The 18023-nt window shown below is 37.0% G+C and overlaps 1 protein-coding gene across 1 annotated transcript in view; it reads right to left on the bottom strand.

Moving 5' to 3' along the window:
• The window catches only part of BIRC6 (baculoviral IAP repeat containing 6), a 236563-nt gene that overhangs the window by 209202 nt on the left and 9338 nt on the right, over positions 1-18023 (bottom strand).

Raw genomic sequence — 18023 nt, forward strand, 5'->3', positions numbered from 1 at the left:
TGCAGGGCACACGGGTTCGAGCCCCGGTCGGGGAAGATCCCACATGCCGCGGAGCAACTAAGCCCATGCACCACAACTACTGAGCCTGCGCTCTAGAGCCCGCGAGCCACAACTACAGAAGCCCGTGTGCCTATAGCCTGTTCTCCGCAACAAGAGAAGCCACCGCAATGAGAAACCCGTGCACCGCAATGAAGAGTAGCCCCCACTCACGCAACTAGAGAAAGCCGGCACGCAGCAACAAAGACCCAACGTGGCCAAAAATAAATTTAAAAAAATAAAATATATAAATTTAAAAAAATTAGTGGAACTGGGTAAAAGGTGTAGAGAAGTTCTTTGTACTACACTACTTCAAAATAAAGTGTTTGGAAAAATTTTTTAAATATTCAATACTGTACAACATTGTAAATCAACTATACTTCAATTAAAATAAATACTCAATATTTTCTTTACATCTTTTTTCCAAAAGTCATTAAGCATAAAGTCAATGTGGACAGTTTTTAGGTAACTACCTCAAAAGTTCTTTAGGGCTTTTATATCTGAGATAAAATTATGGAGAATGGTTATAACCTAAGCTAAGAGAACTAGTAAAGTCTCTAGTTCAACTACCAATGAAAAAACAGTCAACTATCACTGACAATCAATGTCCCCTGAAGTTTCCACTAAATCAATTTCAGAAGAGTATTTTAACAGAAATAAAATTTCTCAGAATAAATTAGAGTAGAATTTCAAAAAGTATTACAAAAGACAGTAAAACACAGAAGCTTTAAATACCAAAAAATATTGGAAAAGATAACATCAATTTATACATTTTAATTTATAAGAGATTTATAAGGAGACTAATGTTAAGTATTCTCCCATGAATACAGAGTCTCTGTAAAAAAGACTTGAAAGAATGATCAACTATGAAATTTTATTGCACTAATGAAGAAACTTCTCTGGAAGCAAGCAATCCTGCCGCCAGTATACCTTATTCTAAACCCCCACCACGACGCTACAGAACATTCCTGATAGTAGTACGATTATTGCCTAGTGATACAAAAGCAGAAAAGAGAAGATAAATCAGGGTCCTACTCATCAACCTATAGGACAACTATAAAACATGTTATAATCAATTAATATTAGGATTGGCTTTCTTAATCCCAGATTATTACAGCTCTCTCAAGCTCCTGGAGACATTACGTAACTGATTAGGAACTAATTCATTATCTACATAAAACCAAGAAAAATTCATGGAATTTCTATAGTTCATTCCCAGATCTTTTGATTTGAAATATATGTTAGCATATAGGACAATAATCTCTGTAATACAATAAAACAGGAATGTTGACCTAGCACTTTTGATCTCTAGGTAAAATCACAAGAAATCATACACATTATAGGAACTGAGAGTAAAATTATGTAAGAACTTGTAAAGATAGTTTCAAAACTCATTAACTATAATTTTTTTAAATAGACTATCCTTTTTTTACAGCAGTTTTAGGTTCACAGCAAAATTGAGCAGAAGGCAGAGATTTCCCATATGTGCCATGCCCCCCACACATAACTATAAAATTTTTAAAACCAAAACTACGAATTCTGTTTTATTGTTTTAGGGACAGGTAATTAGGTAAGGAACTGTAAAAACCATTATTTTGTGAAAACTTTCCCAGAGAGGTATAAAATGTGAGAATCTACGCAAAGCTTTTCAACTGGGTTTCCATGCAACCCTAGAATTCCATATAATGTCACTAGAAATTCCTCAATAGATCTTGACAAAAAAAAGTCAACACTGTTTTGGAACTTCTTATACTATACAATATTAGCCCTCAAAGTAATGCACAGTGACCAAGCAGCCTTATTGGCAATTTCTTCAGAGGTCTTCCAGGCCCACAGAGCAGCATGTAGTAGAACCGTGTTTATTCAGATGAGTCCATTCCCGATTTTTTGACCTAAGTTACAGAAGGCCATTTGTAAGCAGTGATTTGCTGTACTACACACCAGAAAGACAGTACACTTATTATCAGCCATACTACCCCAAAGGCTCTTTGAGTTCGTGTGACCTCATATTCACTAATTACATTAGCAAAGACCCTATTTCTAAATAAGGTCACAATCTGAGGTCCCATGTGCACATGAATTGTACAACCCACCACACAAACTCTTTCTCTGAATCTTTTACTCAGCCTGAGAACTTTATTTCGAGAAAAAGAGCTTTGCTAATGTAGGCTGATAGTATGCTCAAGATTTCATTTACATCTGGCCCTAAACAAGTTTTAGATTTCTGTGAAGAAAAAATATCCTGCAATGAACAAAGAATATTTTATGGAACTTTTCACCTTCTAACACGTTTGGGCATGTCTTTTCTTACCTAACAAGAAATAAGACCAAAGACACAAATTCTCTAACTTGGGATAAAAATGAAATCCATGTGTGCTTAAGTCTGACCCAGAACTGAGTATTTGTACAGCAAAAAAACAAGCACAGGTTTCACAGTGAGAGGTAACAATAGACATTTATTTTTAGTTATAAGAATAACAATTTTAAGTGCATAAAGGTTCATAAAAGAGATGAAACCAAGAAACCTATGTTCAAGCCAGGATGTGTCACTCAGTAAGAAAACATCTTTTCAAAGGTTTGTATGAAATTGTCTCTTAAGTTATACATTTATTCATATTGCTTTGTTCCATGGTTTTAGTAGTATTACTATGCAACACTGTTGATAAATTTTAATGCTGCAAATAACATTAACAAAAAACTTACAGGACTTCTCTGGTGGTGCAGTGGTTAAGAATCCACCTGCCAATGCAGGGGACATGGGTTCGAGCCCTGGTCCGGGAAGATCCCACATGCCGTGGAGGAACTAAGCCCATGCGCCACAACTACTGAGCCCACATGCCACAACTACTGAAGCCCACATGCCTAGAGCCCGTGCTCCACAACAAGAGAAGCCACCACAATGAGAAGCCCGTGCACCACAACAAAGAGTAGCCCCTACTCGCCCCAACTAGAGAAAGCCTGCACGCAGCAACGAAGACCCAATTCAGCCAAAAATAAATAAGTTTATAAAAAATAAAAAACTTATAACCTGTACTTAAACTAAACCTCCCAAGTTTACCTTTAAAAAACTTAAGTCCCATTTTGGCATAAGTTAGTTATTTAATAGAAATTTATTTTGTTTGCCTTCTGAGTTTAAAATGTCTGAAAATAAATTTCTCAAAGAAAAGTAAGTCATGCTTAACTAATGTTTAAATTTTCAAGAAAAGTTGGCTAAAAAGTCATTTTTGGCTTTTAAATACAGGGGAAAAACTCTTACACCTACCCTCTATGACATGTTACACCTTGTTAGAATTTTCTATAGAAGATACTTGTAAAATGACTTTGAACCCTACAGGATAAAGTTTAAAAAGAAATTCAAGCAGAAAATTTTAATAGAAGAAACACTCAAATTTCCTCCAACTATACCAGAGATCAGCAAGCTCCTTATAAAAAGGTCAGATAGTAACTATTTAAGGCCTCACAATACATATGGTCTTTCTCACAATTACTCAACTCTGCCACTGTAGTGCAAAAGCAACATGTAAATAAACGGGTATATATGTGTTCCAGTAGCATTTTATTTGCAAAATCAGGAAACAGGTTGAGAGCTACCGAGGTGGCAGGCCATAGTTTGCAGACTCCTGACTGACACTAATGACTTGTATTAGTACAGATTTTCTTTTGGGGCAGGGGAAATTTCACAAAAATAGTAGGTTAAAAATTCACAGCCAGACACAATAAGCTGCTGAAACCTAACATAGAAAAATCTTGAAAGCAACTAGAGGATATGTTACGTACAAGCAAGTAATAATTACAATAAAAGCACATTTATCATTAAAAACCATGGGGTTTGTTAGGAATTGAACCATTTTTAAAATACTGAAAAAAGAAATTCTATATTCAACAAAAATATCCATCAGGAATGAAGGTGAAATAAAGACATGCTCAGATGAGGGAACACTAAAGGGAAATTCTGCCAGCAAACCTGCTCAAAAAGAATCACAAAAGGAAGTTCATCAAAGAGAAGGGAAACTATTCAGAAATAAACTTAGAGTATCAAGAATGAGGGAAGAGGGCTTCCCTGGTGGCACAGTGGTTGAGAATCTGCCTGCCAATGCAGGGAACACGGGTTCGAGCCCTGGTCTGGGAAGATCCCATATACCGCAGAGCAACTAGGCCCGTGAGCCACAACTACTGAGCCTGCGCGTCTGGAGCCTGTGCTCCACAACAAGAGAGGCCGCGATAGTGAGAGGCCCGTGCACCGCGATGAAGAGTGGCCCCCGCTTGCCACAACTAGAGAAAGCCCTCGCACAGAAACGAAGACCCAACACAGCCAAAAATAAAATAAAATAAATAACTAAATAAATATTAGAAAAAAAAAAAGAATGAGGGAAGAGCAACAGAAATGGTAAATATCTGGGTAAATGTAAGTGATGATTCTTCACCTCAGTTCTTTAAAATATATTTGACAACTGAAAGCAAAAATTACTACAATGCCTGGGGGTCTTCAATGTCACATATATGTAATAAATAAGTCAACCATAACTTAAAAGAGAGAAGGGTACAATAGGGCGGTATGGTTTCTATATGCCACTTAAAGTGGTAAAATAGGGCTTCCCTGGTGGCGCAGTGGTTAAGAATCCGCCTGCCAATGCAGGGGACATAGGTTTGAGCCCTGGTTCGGGAAGATCCCACATGTCATGGAGCAACTAAGCCTGTGCACCACAATTACTGAGTCTGTGCTCTAAATCCCGAGAGCCACAACTACTGAAGCCCATGTGCCTACAGCCCATGCTCCACAATAAGGGAATCCACCACAATGAGAAACCCATGCACTGCAATGAAGAGTAGCCCCTGCTCGCTGCAACTAAAGAAAGCCCACGCAACAACGAAGACCCAACGCAGCCATGAGTAAATAAAGTTCCCTAAATAAATAAATAAATAAAGTGGTAAAATACTGGCTCTAAATAGACTGAGAAAAGTATGTATATTGCAATCCTTCAAGTAACTACAAAAGCACATACAAATAATTAGGCAAAAGCAATAGATAAGTTTAAAAAAAAATCAAGCCAAAAAAAGCAGAAAGAAAAAATAAAGGAAAAAAGAGGAAACAAATAAATAATCAACTGGAGTATCTAAATCAAAATATCAACAACTACATTAAACATAAATGGCCTAAGTATGCCAATGAAAAGATAAACTGAATTTAAACACACACAAGCCAATTCTATGATGTCTACAAGAAACTTTTACCATTCTAAAAGGGTAAAAGGATGGAAAAAAGATATATCATGCAAATGTTATCATAGAAAGATGGAATAGTTATATTTAGATCAGCCAATGATCATAACAAAGAAAATCACCAGGAATAAATGAGGACATTACATGATAAAAGGGTCAGTTCATGAAGAACAAAAAGCAATCCTAAATATATATACACATAGGAGAACTTCAAAATACATTCAGCAAAAATTAACAGAACTGAAGGGAGAAATAGGCATCCATAACTACAGTGGAAGACTTCAACTTTCAGTAGTTAACAGAACTAGTAGATAGAAAACAGTACCATCAAAAAAAAAAACAGTACCATCAACCCATGACATTTTAAAAATATTCCACCTATCAACAGTAGAATGCACATTCATTTCAGATGCACACTGAATGTTAATCAAGACATATCATATCCTGGATCATAAGACAGACCTTAATATACAAGAAGTGAAGTTAAAAGTATGTTCTCTGAGAGCCCAGAAATAAACCCATACACCTCCGGGTCAATTAATCTTCAACAAAGGATGTAAGAATATACAATGCGAAAAAGACAGTCTCTTCAGCAAGTGGTATTGGGAAAGTTGGATGGCCACATGTAAATCAATGAAGTTAGAACACACCCTCACACCACACACAAAAATAAACTCAAAATGGCTTAAAGACAAATATAAGACATGACACCATAAAACTCCTAGAAAAGATCATAGGGAAAACATTCTCTGAAATAAATCATACCAATGTTTTCTTAGGTCAGTCTCCCAAGGCAACAGAAATAAAAGTGAAAATAAACAAACGGGACCTAATCAAACTTATAGGCTTTTGCACAGCAAAGGAAACCATAAACAAAACAAAAAGACAACCTATGAACTAGGAGAAAATATTAGCAAATGATGTGACAGACAAGGGCTTAATCTCCAAAATATACAAGTAGCTCATACAACCCAATCGAAAAATGGGCAGAAGACCTTAATAGACATTTCTCCAAAGAAGAAATACAGATGGCCAACAAGCACATAAAAAGATATTCAACATCACTAATTATTAGAGAAATGCAAATCAAAACTACAATGAGGTACCACCTCACACTGGTCATAATGGCCATCATTAAAAAGTCTACAAATAACAAATGCTGGAGAGGGTATGGAGAAAAGGGAACCCTCCTACACTGTTGGTGGGAATGTAAGTTGGTGCAGCCACTAGGGAAAACAGTATGGAGGTTCCTCAAAAGACTAAAAACATAATTACCATATGATTCAGCAATCCCACTCCTGGACATATATCCAGACAAAAATTATTCAGAAAGATACATGCACCCCTATGTTCACAGCAGCACTATTCACAATAGCCAAAACACGAAAACAACCTAAATGTCCAGCAAAAGATGAATGGATAAAGAAGATGTGGTACATATATACAATCAAATACTACTCAGCAAATAAAAAGAACAAAATAATGTCATTTGCAGCAACAGGGATGCAACTAGAGATTATCATACTAAGTGAAGTAAGTCAGAAAGAGAAAGGCAAAATACCATATGATATCACTTATATGTGAAATCTAAAATATGACACAAATGAACCTATGTACAAAACAGAAACAGACTCACGGACACAGAAAACAGACTTGTGGTTGCCAAGGGGGAGGGGATTGGGGGAGGGATGGGGTCAGCAGATGTTAGCTATTGTATACAGAATGGATAAATAACAAGGTCCTACTGTACAGCATGGGAAACTATATTCAATATCCTATGATAAACCATAATGGAAAAGAATATTTAAAAAAAGAATGTATATATGTATAACTGAATCACTTCAGTGTACAGCAGAAATTAACACAATGTTGTAAAACAACTATACTTCAATAAAACAAACAAACAAACAAAAGGTATGTTCTCTGACCATAATGGATTTAAGTAGAAATCAGTAACAGAAATATAATGGGAAACCTCTAAATACTTGTAAATTAAACAACATACTTCTAAATAATCTTTAGGTTGATGAAGAAGTCTAAACATTTTTAAAAGAATGAAAATGAGGGAGTTCAGTTCCCCATGGTCTAGTGGTTGGGATTCGGCGCTTTCACTGCCGTGGCCTGGGTTCAATCCCTGTTGGGGAACTGATATCCCACAAGCTGCAGCACAGCCAAAAAAAAAAAAAGAATGAAAATGAAAATATAATATCAAAACGTCACATGAAGCTAAAACAGGGACTTCCCTGGTGGTCCAGTGGTTAAGAATCCGTCTTCCAATGCAGGGGACGTGGGTTCAATCCCTGGTCGGGGAACTAAGATCCCACATGCCACAGGGCAACTAAGCCCTCATGCCACAACTACTGAGCATGCAGGCCACAACTAGAGAGCCTGCGTGCCACAACTAGAGAGAAGCCCATGCACCACAACGAGGAACCCACATGCTGCAACTGAGACCCGATACAGCCAAAAATTAAATAAATAATTTTTAAAAACAAAAAGAAGCTAAAACAGTGATTAGAGTAAAATTTATAGGAATTGAACGCTTATACTGGGGTGGGGAAGAAGGCCTTAAATCAATAACCTAAGCTTCCTACTTAAGAAAACCAGAAAAAGAGCAAAACAAGCAAAAGAAAAGAAACAATAAAGATAATAGCAGAAATCAGTGGAAGTGAAAATAGAAAAACAACACAGAAAATCAATATAAGCAAAAACGAGTTCTTTGAAAAGATCAATGAAATTTATAAAGCTGTAGCAAGACTGGCAAAGAAAAAAAAAGAAGACATAAATTACCAATAATATCAGGAATGAAAGAGGAGCTAGACGACAGATTCTGTAGACATCGAAAGATAAATAATACTATGAACATCTCTATGCACATAAATTTGACAACTTAGGTCATCAAAATAAATAAATTTGACACTACAAATGTTAAGAAGATAACTGAGGAATAATACAGGTAGATCTATACACATAAATTTTGAAACATTAGTGAGATTCCTTAAAAACCACAAACTACCAAATTATCCAAAATGAAACAGATAATCTAAATTAAGGAAAGTGAATTCACAGTTTAAAACTTTTCAAAGAAATCTCCAGGCTTACCTGATTTCTCTGGAGAACTTAAAAAGTAACACCAATTCTACACAATCTCTTTCAGGAAACAGAAGAAGAGGGAACACTTCCAAACTCATTTTATGAGGCCAGATTTAACCTGATATCAAAACTAGAAAAAGACAGTACAAAAAGAGAAACTGCATACCATTATTCCTCACGCAGACTGATGCAAAAATCCTCAACAAAATAAAAGCAAATGGAGTTTAGCAATATATAAAAATGACAATACACCAGGACCAAGTAGGGTTATCCCCAGGGATGCAAAACTGGTTCAATATTCAAAAATCAATCAATGTAAGCTATCATGATAATTGCTTAAAGAAGAAAAACCACATAATCAACTCAGCAGATGCATTTGGCAAAATACATCTTTTCATGATTTAAAAAAAAAAAAGCCCTCAGCAAATTAAAAGGTAATTTCCCCAATCTGATAAAGGATGACTACAGGAAGTCTACCACTATCAAACACTTAATGGTAAAAGACTGAACACTTTCCCCCTAAGATCACGAACAGGACAAGGATATTACACTCTCACCACTCCTATGCAATATCATGATGGAAGATCTAGCCACTGCAATAAGAAACGGGGAACCAGACAGATTAGAAAGGAAGAAATCAAACTGTCCCTATTCACAGATAACATGATTACCTATGTAGAAAATCCCAAAGAATCTAAAAAACAAACAAAAACTCCTAGAGCTAACGAGTTGGGCAAGGTTTCACTGAACAAAGTCAATACACAAAAATCAAACAACTGTATTTCTATATACTAGCAATGATCAATCTGAAACCAAAATTCACCCCCCAAATTAACAGTCTACAAGAGCTCTAAAAACATAAAATAAAATACTTAGATATATATCTAACAAAAGGTATACAGAATATGTATGCTGAAAAGTACAAATGACCAGTGAAAGAAATCAAAGAAGAGCTAAATAAAACCATGGTCACAGAATGGAAGAGTCAACATAGCAAAGATGTCCTCTATAAATTTAATGCAATTTCAATCAAAATCCCAGCAGGAGTTTTGAGATATAGATAAACTGAGTCCAAAATAATTTGAAAAGGCAAAGGAACTGGAATAGCCAAAACAATTTTGATAAAGAATAAAGCTGGACAAATCATATTATATGACTTTAAGACCTGCTATAAAACTTATATTACCACAAGAATGTGTGCTACTGGAAAATGTATAGACACATTAGATCTATGGAACAGAACAGAATCCAGAGACAGAACTGCATAAACATAACCATCTGATTTTTTTAAATGATTTTTTTAATTGTGGTAAATTATACATTACATAAAACTTACCATTTTAACCATTTCTAAGTGTAAAGTTCAGTGGCATTAAGTACATTCATGTTTTGCAACCATCACCACCATCCATCCACAGAACTCTTTCCATCTTGCAATACTGAAACTCTATAAACATTGACACTAACTCCCCACCTCCATCCCTATAGAACCTGGCAACCACTATTCTACTTTCTTCTGTCTCTATGAAATTGACTAAGTACCTCATGTAAGTGGCATCATACAGTATTTGTTCTTTTGTGACTGGCTTATTTCACTGAGCATAACATCTTCAAGGTTCATCCATGATGTAGCATGTCTCAGAATTTCCTCCCTTTTTAAGGCTAATATTTCATTGTATACATACACCATATTTTGTTTATCCATTCATCCACTGATAGACACTTGGGTGGCATCTACTTCTTGTCTAGCTGGGAATAATGCCACTGTGAACATGGCATACAAATGTTTCTTCAAGATCCTGCTTTCAATTCTTTATACCCAATACTCAAACGTAGAATTTCAAGTTCATACAGTAATTTTTAATTATTTGAGAAACTGTATTACTCAAATGTGGAATTGCAGGTTCATATGGTAATTTTTAATTATTTGAGAAACCACATACTGTTATCCACAATGGCTGCACCATTTTATATTCCTACCAGTATGGCAAAAAAGGTTCCAATCTCTATATATCCTTGCCAACACTTACTCTTCTTTTTTCTTTTTTGATAATAGCCATCCTAATGGGTGTGAAGTGATACCTCATTGTGGGTTTGATTTGCATTTCCCTAATGATTAACGATGCTGAGCATCCTTTCATGTGCTTGTTGGTCATTTGTTTATCTTCTTTGGAGAAATGTCTATTTAAGTCCTTTGTTTATTCTTTAACCAGGGTATTTGTTTTTTGCTGTTGTTGAGTTGCTTCTCTGTAATTGTCTAAATATATCTGGCTATATCTCTGGATACCTGATTGGCAAATATTTTCTCCCCTTCTGTGTTCTGCCTTCTTACTCTCTTGATAGTATCCTTCAATGTGCAAAAGTTTTTCATTTTGATGAAGTCCAATTTGTCTATTTATTCTCTGGGTGTCTGTGCCTTTGGTATCATATCCAAGAAATCACTGTCATATCCAACATCTTGAAGCTTTTCTGCTTTGTTTTCTTCTAAGAGCTTAAGAGTTATAGCTCTTACACTCAAGTCTTTGATCCATTTTGAGTTAATTTTTGTATATGGTGTTTTGTATATGTTTGACTATGGTGTATATGATTGTATAATGGTCGAACTTCATTCTTTTGCATGTGGATATCCAGTTTTCTCAGCACTATTTCTTAAAGAGATCGTCCTTTCCCCCTTTGGATGGTCTTGGCCTCCTCGTCAAAAATCATTTGACCACATATGTAAGGGGTTACTTCTGTGCTCATTAGTCCATCAGTCTTTATGTCTGTCTATGCCAGAACCACATTGTTTTGATTACTGTAGCACTGTAGTAATAAATTTTGAAATCAGCAAGTGTGAGTCCTCCAACATTTTTCTTTTTTTTTTTTTTCAAGAATGCGTTGGCTATTTGGGGTCCCTTGAGATTCCATACAAATTTTAGGATGGATTTTTCTATTTCTACAAAAAAAAAGTCATTGGGATTTTGATAAGGATTGCAATCTGTAAACAGCTTTGGGTAGTACTGACTTCTTAACAATATAGAGACAATACCAAATGCTGGCAAGGATGCAGAGCAAGTGGAACTCAAAAATTTCTAATGGAAATGCATAATGGTACAGCCACACTAGTTTGACAGCTTCTTATAAAGTTAAACATACACTTATCAAATGGCCTTGCAATCCCACTTCTATGTATTTACCCTAGAGACATAAAACCTTTATTCACATAAAAACTTGTATTCAGGTGTTTATAACAGCTCTATTCATAATTATCAAAAGCATGTCCTCCCAAGACTGACTGACTAAATAAATGGTGATACATTCAAATAGTGGAATACTATTTAGCAATAAAGAGGAATGAACTATGGATACATGCAACTCGATGATTCTCACAGGCATTATGCTTTGTGCAACAAGTCAGTATCAAAAAGTTACATACTGGGGCTTCCCTGGTGGCGCAGTGGTTGAGAGTCCGCCTGCCAATGCAGGGGTCACGGGTTCGAGCCCTGGTCCGGGAAGATCCCACATGCCGCGGAGCAACTAAGCCCATGCGCCACAACTACTGAGCCTGTGCTCTAGAGCCCACGAGCCACAACTACTGAGCCCGCGTGCCACAACTACTGAAGACCATGCTCCACAAGAGAAGCCACCGTGGTGAGAAGCCCGCACACCGCAACAAAGAGTAGCCCCCACTCGCTGCAACTAGAGAAAGCCCGTGCGCAGCAACAAAGACCAAACACAGCCATTAATTAATTAATTAATTAATTAATTAAAGTTGCATGCTGTAGGGTTCCATTTCCATACATTCTAGAAAAGACAAAACTAACAATACAGAGAACAGATCAGTGATTACCAAAGGTTGGGGCTGTGGGGGGGAGGCTAACTACAAACAGACACCAAAGTGGATACCACAGGGAACTTTTCAGGTATTGAAACTGCCCTGTACCCTGATTGTGGTGATGGTTACATGAATCTATGCATGTATTACTAGTATACACACATAAAAGGCCATTTATTATAATCATTAATCAAAATTTATTTTTAAATTATATAAAAGAATAAAGACATAGGAAAATATTTACAATACAGTTTTAACAAAGTAAAGGGGGGAAATAGTTCATAACATATCTTACCATCCAAGTTCTATAAAAATATATTAAATAATAGAAAAAGGCAAAAAGAACCTGTTACACACCAAAATGCTAAGACGGGCCATCTCTAGGTAATGAAACCATAGGTAACTGCACCTTCCCTTAGTCTATCTGATGTCCTATAATAAGGTAAATCACTTTTAAAATGGAAATTTTCAAAGGAAGAAAATTGCAGGGTTTTTTAAATTAGTTATCAATTTTAATACCCATATTAAGAAATAGTCAACTCTAAAAATACACCATCCATGTGCATCCCTATAAAACTTCTAAAAATACTATCAGAAATACATTATCTTTGCAAACGGACACAACACACTGTAAAAGTCCATGTCCACTGAGATATCATCAGACTTCAATGCTTAAAATAGTCTACCATAACATACAAACATACAAATATCATTCAAGGTCAATAAAGAGTGTGCAAAATTAATGTTAGGTTCTTATAAAGCCCTTAAAATTTATTTAAAGTTACCAAAATAAAATCATTTAACAAAAGTTGTTAGTATAGTGTATTATTCAAAGCCAAAATGAGTATTCCTATAAAAGAGAACTTGGTGCAAAGCAAAGGAAGTTTGGGAAAGTTCAGTGGCTAGGCCATGAAGAAAAAGTAACAAATGGATAAAATATAAAGCAGGGATAGTATTATTTAGGCAGATCTACCTAAACATGGAAGCGGTTCTCCGAAATATACAGAATTACTGAAATTAAGAGTTCCAAGTTCCAATTCTCCCTATTCACTTTATCCAAAACTACCACCAGACCACTTATTTTTACAATAATCTTAAGTATCTGACATCAATTGAGAAAGTTTTGAGAACATAATCACCACTGAAAAATTTCCATGGATGGGACTCAATCTTTAAGGACCTACTTCCTGTAAGAAATTGTGGGGCCCTTTTCATATACATTACTCAATTTGACACAGTTAAATCTCTTAACCAGTCTGGGATATATAGGTTACATGCTTCCTTCAGGATTTTGACCTGGCTATAATTAAGTAAAATTTGGGGACTAACTTCCCTATCTGATATTGCACAGGAGAACCCCTAACCATCTGTAAATAAATTCCTGTTGCTACACAGGAAGTTGCCCATGTGAGAAGCAACTCAGCTACAAATCAATATAATTCTACAATTTGGAACATGTGACCTTGTGAATTTCTATTCAGAGCTCATATCTGAAACTGCTATTTTCTGTTTAACATAAAATAGCATAGATGGCACGCATCATCATTCCTCACATAGCCTACATTTTAAGTCAGTTCAAGTCAAATTCCATCCAAATATGATGAAAATGCACCCAGCTGTTTCTGCATACTACAATAACAGACCAACAAAAACTTCCCCTGGATATCTGCCTTGCTGCTCTCTCACATCACTGGGATCTTTGCTCAAGTGCCATCACAGAGAGACCCCCCCCCCACCCCGCCAGACCACCACACAGCACAAATTTATCCACCATCATCTCACATCAGTTTTGATATCTTATGGCATTTATCACCACTTGATATAGGGTATGTGGGGGGGTGTGGTGTGGTGTGTAATACACCTCTTTCCACTAAACCATGAGCTCTAGGAAAGCAAGGACTTTGTTAACTGCTGTATCACCAGTGCTTGACACACAGTAAATGTTTTTTTTTTTTTTTAATTTAATTATTTATTTATTTGTCTGTGTTGGGTCTTCGTTGCAGTGTGCAGGCTTCTCTTTGAGGTGGCTTCTCTTGTTGCAGAGAGCAGGCTCTAGGTATGCGGGCTTCAGTAGTTGTGGCATGCGGGCTCAGTAGCTGTGGCTCGCGGGCTCTAGAGGGCAGGCTCAGTAGTTGTGGCACGCGGGCTTAGTTGCTCCGCGGCATGTGGGATCTTCCCAGACCGGGGCTCGAACCTCTGTCCCCTGCATTAGCAGGCAGATTCTTAACCACTGCACCACCAGGGAAGTCCCAGTAAATGTTTCTGAATAAATGAATCATTTTCTATAGTTTTGAAGAATTTTTTAATGGATTAAAAGTAAGCTATACTGGGACTTCCCTGGTGGTTCAGTGGGTAAGACTCCATGCTCCCAATGCAGGGGGCCCGGGTTCGATCCCTGGTGGGGGAACTAGATCCCGCATGTATGCTGCAACTAAGAGTTCACATGGCACAACCAAAAGCCCACATGCCACAACAAAGATCCCATGTACCACAACTAAGACCCGGCACAGCCTAAATAAATAAATCATTAATTAATTAAAATATATGTTAAAAACTAAGCTATAATGTGATAAAATGAAACATTCTAACAGTTAGCTTTTTTCTTAAGACAACATAAAACAAAGACATTTGAGGCATGGAACAGTTGATCTGGTAGATAATCCTAGCCATTTCTGCCCTCTGTAGCCACTATTTCCCCTGCCCTCCTTCTGCCCTCAGTATGAGGTCACTGTCCTCGCTATAGCGGCATTTTGGTGAAAAAGAATCAGAGCACTTAACTGGTTCCAAAAAATCAAACAAAACTGAATTACATGAGAAAAGGACAAAATAGAAAGCAACAGGAATTTGGCCCTTGGTATATTCCTGTTGCTTACAAGCATATTTCATTATATATACACTAAATACAATTTAAGATACAGTGGGGGGACTTCCCTGGTGGCGCAGTGGTTAAGAATCCCCCTGCCAACGCAGGGGACATGGGTTCGAGCCCTGCTCCGGGAGGATCCCACATGCCACGGAGCAACTAGGCCCATTCGCCACGACTGAGCCTGCGCTCTAGAGCCCGCGAGCCACAACTACTGAGCCCACGTGCCACAACTACTGAAGCCCGCGCACCTAGAGCCTGTGCTCCGCAACAAGAGGCCACTGCAATGAGAGACCCACACACCACAATGAAGAGTGGCCCCTGCTCGCTGCAACTAGAGAAAGCCCGCGTGCAGCAACGAAGACCCAATGCAACCAAAAATAAATAAATAAAAATTAAATTAAATTAAAATATTTAAAAAAAAAAGATACAGTGGGGTAGGTTTTATTAGCAGACTAACTTGGGAGGTTTTCTTACCAAAAAAAAAAATTTATGGCTAAATACAATACTATTCAATTCAAATAAAATTTGTCTCTCATTCATCCCAGGCATATGAAATAAACTTGCTCATTTAAGATTCTAGGTGAAGTTTGAACCTCTAAACCTGGCTGCCCATTAGAATCATCAGGCATGCTCTAAAAATAAAAGAAAAAAAAAATTTTTTTAAAGTACGCTTGGGCTCCATTCCAGGCCACTTAAGTGAGAATACTGGGACCCAAGCAGAATAGTTTTTTAAAAGCTCTCCTGATGATTCTAATGAGCAAGTGGGGCTGAGAACCACTGCCCTGTGCTATCTCCCCAGTCTTTCTTGTCTCTCTCCAACTACATAAATCAATGTAAAAGCACAGAAACAAATCATAAAGATTTAAACTCCTGGTGCCCACGATAAATCACAACACATTTCTACCTGCCCTACTCTAACATTCCAATCATTTCCTCTAAAAAGTAAGAATATTTATTTCCTCTAAAATACATCCTTGATTTAACATACTCAAGTAGAGCACAATTACTTGTTTTTAGGAGCACTGCCCTTGTCACAAACTGTTTTATATAGCAAATAACTTATTCTTTTTGTCATCTGTACCTCCATTTTCTCCTCTCTATACCAAAGGAGTTTGGCTTAACTATTTTGTATCCCTCACATTTGAAGTACAATTTACAAAGAATTTCTACATTCATTATCATATCACATAATGAAGTAGTCTGGGCAAGAATTATTAGCCCATTTTAGAGATGGTAACCCAGAGAAGTGTCTTGCCAAATGCACCCACCTTTGCATGAGGCTATGATCAGTACAATGCACATATCAGAGAGGTACCTCCCACGACCTCCCCACTATTTTTACCTACTCCATTACCGAAATCTATTATTGTTTATATTCTATCTATAGTTATAGAGAACATTCCTAAGGATAGATTTCCAAATGTTCAACAACTTAAGTACGGTTACAACTACAGATTTCCAGTTAAACAAGGATATAATGCACACACATTTACCTCTGCTCCCTCCCATGCTCCCACGGAAAGACAGGAAAGACATACTAAAGAGGGCATTAAACAAGGCCACAAAGACCAAGTGAGAAGATGATAACAACAAAATTTTTGAAGTCGGAGGGCAGGTAGAAGAATATTAACTGACTTGTTCCCCCCCATAAAAATTTCAAGGTTAAGCCAGCAAGGAGGAAAGCTCAAATTACGTGCTGCAGTATTTTTCAAATTACACAGACAATAATAAGTCTAAAATAAAAATTACTTAAAAGTAGTAGCTTTTTGCAATATTTTCTCAATTAACTAATACTAAAAACATACCTATCATAATAGGGCCCTACATTTTTTACCTTAAACTGGGAGTTCTTCAACTGAAAAATATGGGAGCCATAGCCCAGGAGGGCCAAGTCCAAGATCCTCAGGCTATCCCATCACTCCCTTCCTCATGCTTTGCACTCTAATACCAAACTGCTTATAACAAACATTACCTGCTGCATGCCTCTGGCTCTTGCTCATGCTGTTCCCTCTGCCTGGCTAACTCCACTTCTTTCAAGTTTCAACTGAGGTGTCACTGCTTTTAGAAAGCTTTCCAAATTTGGGAGGAGAGTGGACTTACAATTCATCTTATTATCCCCATGCGGCAAACACCTGTTGAAATGAACTATATAATTTAAAACACCAATACAAAAAGTAACATTTACTGAGTGCTTATGGTGGGTCAAGCAATGTCTACATGCATTAGTTTACTTAATATCTTTCCAAAAACCAAATGAGTTAGGTACTAATTATGAAGTGCAGAGAGAGGTTAAGCATCTTGCCTAAGACACAGCTAGGAAGTGATAAATCATAGACTGGAACTCAGTCTGGCTCCGGAGCCAATATCCTTAACCACTAGACTAGGCTTTGTCTATAAATGCCAATGCCTTCCAAGTCTGTATTCCCAAATCTTCAAGCTTCAACCCTGAATTTCCAAATGTCTTCTGGACATCTCTACATGGATGTCCTTCAATAACCTCAAAAGTAACACAATTGAAATCACTATGTCCCTCTTGATCCTCAGCATTCGCCAACAAAAGCTACTCACCACACCTTCTTGTACTTCTTGTACTTCAGGTTAATTCATTCATCCAGTTACCCAAAGTAGAAAGCTAAGTATGAGTAATTTTCACCTTGTCAATCCCTCTCATCCCCACGTTCACCAAATTATGTTGTTTCTACCTCTCAAACTAACTTAGATGCAGCTCTCATCACTTCTCACAACTGGGCATTAGCTTGGAATCTTTCTTTCTGAAAAACAAATACCGTATGCTGACACATATATATGGAATCTAAGAAAAATAAGGAAAAAAAAGGCATGAAGAACCTAGGGGCAAGACGGGAATAAAGACACAGACCTAATAGAGAATGGACTTGAGGATATGGGGAGGGGAAAGGGTAAGCTGGGAGGAAGTGAGAGAGTGACATGGACATATATACACTACCAAACGTAAAATAGATAGCTAGTGGGAAG

This window comes from Aethalodelphis obliquidens, unplaced genomic scaffold (assembly GCF_003676395.1).
Source record: "Aethalodelphis obliquidens isolate GAN/ISIS:26980383/991018 unplaced genomic scaffold, ASM367639v1 scaffold12, whole genome shotgun sequence".
NCBI lineage: Eukaryota > Metazoa > Chordata > Mammalia > Artiodactyla > Delphinidae > Aethalodelphis > Aethalodelphis obliquidens.